The following is a 5104-nucleotide window of genomic DNA, read 5'->3' as shown; positions in this document are numbered from 1 at the left end:
TGTCCATTTGAATCAGGATTATTAGGGTGTCCCTTTAGCCGGCCAATTGTGCCACTAACTCCACCCACTCGATGTCATGAAGAGATATTAAAGTCTATAATCTTTTTGGAAATGGTTTTTAAATTGGGACTTATAGTAGGGTCTATGTCTACGTGTGTGTCTTAATTGAATTAAGGCCAGCTATTCTGGGTGCTTTGATGTATAGTAGATTTGGGACGTTAATTAGATAAATGTAAGGAAGTTAAAAGGTAAAGTGCAATTTGCATTTGTTGAATAAACCATTCAAAAGAATGGGTGAAATCTTGCGCCTAACTGGGTGACGCCAAGCAATGTGTTTATATTACTAATAAAATTGGTCAAATGCAAGGATTATTGTTAAGAGAGGTAAAATTAGAAAAAGCCTAGGATACAATGGAAAATTTATATTCAAAGGGGAAGCTAGGTATAAACAGAAAGGAGTTTGTGTGTGTGAGGCAGAGGCATTTCATAACATCGAGATCCCAGCAAGATTGGGAGCTGCAGTAATTTCATCTCATGGGATAATCTCCCAGTCCCTGGAATAAGCCTGGTGAACCTTGGTTGCAATCCCTTTATGCGAGGTCAGTCCTTCCCTAGGTAAGGAGACTAACCAGCCTGTAAGCCCTGCAACTGTGTCTGCAAAGGAACCAAATTGCAAGGAACCTCATTTTGAATTCGTAAGGTCAAATGTGCTTTGCCTGGATTATTGTTGCCTTGGTGAAGGTTTACCTGGGAATGATTAATTTGGGGATTTGGTTAAGAGTTTTTTTTCAGGGGAAAATGCAAATGCAGTCTCCCACTACAACAAATTCTGCAGTCAAGGATCCCACATTTGGGGGCATTGTAGGCTTCAGCACACCCAGAATGCAATGGGAGCACATTCTGGGAGCACAACCTTCATGATCATTGTCTCTCCCCTGACAGGTAAGTATAATTGCTTTAGAAGTTAATCATGTCGCAAGCATCCCCACACAATTAACTTTCTCCTGATATAAACTCCGTAAGCCTGACATGATGGTAGTAATTTGTAGACATGTGTATGTGTTTAACTTGTTGTTAAATTGATAAATGTTTAATTTAGTTTTACATAAAAACCCTTTTGAGGCTTGATGGCCTTATTCCTGAATTCGGAGCTGCATCTCAAACATACCAATTGAAAATATAGGTTATGACAGTTGTTCAAGTTTCCCTCTGGGATTTAAACAACTCAGCCTTTACCAATTGCAGCGTCATAATGCCTGAAAACACCCTCCTCCCACTTTGAGGAATTACACTTTTGGAACTACTGCGTTTTCAGTACCAGCTTCAAGAAATAGTGTGAGTCACTTTCAAAAATAGATCCGCTAGCTTCCACTCTCCCCCTGTCACCCACCGAATATCCCCCATCACCCTTGACCCGGCTAATATAACCATTCCTCTCCCATCTATCATCCTTGAACCTCCCCCCATTATCCTTCAGCCACAGAAAAGCTACAGCACAAAAAGCCATTCAGCCCATTGTGTCTGTGTGGACTGAAAAAAACTAGCCACCCATGCCTTCTACATTTAATTCCAAATCATTAATATATACCACAAACAGCAATGGACCAAAACACTAAGCCCTGTGGAATGCCACTAGAAACTGCTTTCCATTCGCAAAATCATCCGTCGGTCATTACCCTCTATTTCCTGTCACTGAGCCAATTTTGGATCCAATTCGCCACATTTCCCTGTATCCCATGGGCTTTTACTTTTATGACCAGTCTGCTATGTGGGGCCTTATCAAATACCTTACTAAAATCCATATAGACCACATCCACTGCACTACCCTCATCAATCCTCCTCGTTACTTCCTCAAAAAATTATATTAAGTTAGTAAGGCACGACTTTCCCTTAACAAAACCATGCTGACTATCCCTGATTAACCCATGCCTTTCTAAGTGACAGTTTATCCTGGCTCTCAGAATTGATTCTAATAATTTGCCCACCACCGAAGCCAGATTGATAGGCCTACTTGACCTCCCCCTTGCACCCTTTCTAAACAATGGTACAATCTTCGTAGACCTCCAATCCTCTGGTACCTCGCCTGTATCAAAAGAAGATTGAAAAATGATCCTCAGATCATCCGCTATTTTCTCCCTGGCTTCCTTTAACAGCCTGGCACATAGCCCACTCAGCCCTGGTGATTTATCCACCTTCAAGGGTGTCAGTCCCTCCAGTATTTCCTCTGTCATTATGCTTATTGTATCTGAAATTTCACACTCCTCCTCTTCAACTAGAATGTCTGCATATGCCTCTCCTTGATCAAGACAGAGGCAAAGTACTCATGGAGAATCCTGCCTACATCTTCTATGTCAATGCATAAGTTACATTGTACATCTCTGATAGGCCCAACCTTTGCCTTAGTTATCTTCTTGCTCTTAATGTAATGATAAAGCATCCTTGAGTTTTCCTTGATTCTACCTGTCAATATTTTTTCATATCCTCTTTGCTTTCCCGATTTCCTTTTTGACTTCACCCCTGTATTTTCTGTTCTCCTCTAGGCTGTCTAACGTATTAATTTTTTGTGACAGTCATAAGCTTTTTGTCTGCTTTATCTTATCCTGTATGCTTCTAGATAACCAGGGCTCAAAATTTGGCAGTACCACCCTTTTTCTTTGTGGGGACATGTCTACACTGTGCCCATAGAACCTTGCTTTTGAATACCTCCCAATGGTCTGTCACAGTTTGTCTTCAAGTAGCTATATCCAGTTTACTTTTGCCAGATCACCTCTCAGCTTCATAAAGTTAAGTCTAACTATATTATGGTCACTATCTCCAAAATGGTCCCCCATAGCTACTTCATCCATATTCCCAGCTTCATTTCCTAAAATTAAATCTAGAATTGCGCTCCCTCTCATTGGGCTTGCTAAATGCTGGCTAAAAGAGTTACCTTGAATGTAGTTTAATTTTGTGCCCTCTGTGCCCTCACACTGTTCGTATCCCAGTTGATATTAGGGTAATTGAAGTCCCCAACCTATAACCATCACTCTCTATGTGCCTTCACTCCCCTCTGAGCCTACACCCATTACCATTCCCATGCCTACCCTGACATCCCCCCCCCCCCCCCCCCCCCCCCCCCCCCACCGACTCCCGGTTATCCGAGCCATCTGTTTTGGCTGTTTCTGTTACCCACTTCGCTTCGTGAGACCACCCGCTACCTGACCATTACCTTGGACCTGCTACCCTACCACATCCCACTACCCCCCGCCGCCCCTCACTGTGACTGTTGCGTCTGCTGCCCAGTACCTTCAGTTCAACCCCCAGGACCCCACGATCAACAGCACCGACCCCACCCTTTAGATCCATCTCTCTCCCAGCCAAATACAGGATCCCCACACCCAACAAGCAAGGCCCAAGCCTCCCTTCCACATCCCTACGCCCTCGCAGCCTCGCTCCCTGACCCCGACACCCTCCCCCCTGCCCTGCTGATAATTGTACCTTTACCCGTGCCGAGTTCCGCCTTCCCAACCAACCCTGCCTCCCTTAGCTTCCTTGCCTCTTGCCCAGTAGACCCCACCCTCCCTTGGTCACCGTCCGCCATCTTGGACAACTGACACCCAAATTTAATCATAGCCTGCCATAGAGGTATGCTCCTGAAAGAGGGTAAGGTAGTGGCTACTCACTCCAAGATGCAAGAAGAAGTCTTCTCACCTGATGCACCCCACTTACATAAGGTTGGGTTTCTGAAGGCATGTTTTCCTTGCTCATTACTAACAATATTGCGACCATGAACGTAATCCTAGTGGGCTGGGGTTATAATGAGTGTGCATGACATGCTAATAAATGCAAAAGAGCTTCCTGAGCATCAGCATCGGGAAGGTCAACCCTCCTGAAACATTCTTCTATCTTAATATCAAAAGTTTAACCCACCATTGGGAATCTGAATTTTGGTCTCCCGCACAATTAAGTTCCCCCTCCCACCTTTCAGGCAGGCCCAGAAAATTCCGCCCAACCTTTCCGGTTGATGACCCTTCCTCAGAAGTACTGAGTTCTGAGGAAAGTCTGGAGAAACTTGGACTTTTCCATCTGGAAAGGAGTTGTCTGAGAAGTGATGATATAAGAACATTTTTGGAAATAAATTAAAAATAAACGCTGGGAGCAGGAAAAGAGGACCTTGTTTCAAATTCAGAAGGGGTGATTCAAGGGCTGGCATCAGGAAATTATCCTTCACACAAAAGCGAAGATTTTGATTTTGTACAGAAGCGTAAAACGAGCGCTAGCAAATCAGCTGCCTGTTCATTGGGTGAGATGTGGGCTGGGATTTGCTGGCCCAGATGATCAGGTGGTGGGCGGGGCTGGAAAATCCCACCTGTAAAGCGCACTGTCGATTTGCTATCACCCGTTTTACGCTATTACATAAAGTCAAAATCTACCCCAAAGTATGATCAATATGTGAAGTAAATTTCTAGATGGGATAATCCCATGGCAAAAACCTTGGAATCACTTTAAAAAAAAACAAGAATGCTGTTTTGGCAGATGTGAGAATTGCTCTGTGTGACTGAATATTTTGTGCTGAAAGGCCATTCTCACCTGTAATTATCTTGCAATCGTTGTTTTGAGAAGTGGCGTGCTGACTAGGTAATCTTGTACTCCCTGCTGAAGAGGAATGTGTGATGCCAAATTGGATTTGAGGGGAAATATAGAACTGATACTTGGCAGTAACTACAAGACTGGATCAATTTTAAAATGGAAGTGGGTAAATTTATTTTTAATTAAATTTTGAAGGAAGTCATTCGAACCATTGTGCTTATACTGGCTCATTGAAAAAGATAACCGATTGATCCACTCCCCTGCTCTTTCCCCATAGCCCTGAAAAGTTAGAAGCATATGGGAAAAAATGCATGGGATTGGAATCAGTGCCAGAATGAGAGCTCAAACAGGCATGAGAAGCCAAATATCCTGCTTTTGTGCAGCAAAATTCTTTGATTCCATGAACTATAGGCTAAATTCACTCAAAATGAAGAAATCTATGGCAGCTGAAGGGGTAGGTGGGATATATCCCTTGCTGATATATCCCTTTAATTATTGCACACAAGGGACTGAATGTTGTCAGCTCTTTAGGGAC

General features: G+C 43.4%; 1 non-coding gene across 1 annotated transcript; it reads right to left on the bottom strand.

The window, feature by feature from the left end:
* Positions 1 to 791: 791 nt before the first annotated feature.
* Positions 792 to 950, bottom strand: LOC121277555. The gene has a single exon (XR_005942918.1). It is a non-coding gene; the product is annotated as a U1 spliceosomal RNA (small nuclear RNA).
* Between the last annotated feature and the right edge of the window lie 4154 nt (positions 951 to 5104).

Source organism: Carcharodon carcharias, chromosome 4, assembly GCF_017639515.1.
Source record: "Carcharodon carcharias isolate sCarCar2 chromosome 4, sCarCar2.pri, whole genome shotgun sequence".
NCBI lineage: Eukaryota > Metazoa > Chordata > Chondrichthyes > Lamniformes > Lamnidae > Carcharodon > Carcharodon carcharias.
This window is presented reverse-complemented; position numbering and strand designations above follow the sequence as displayed.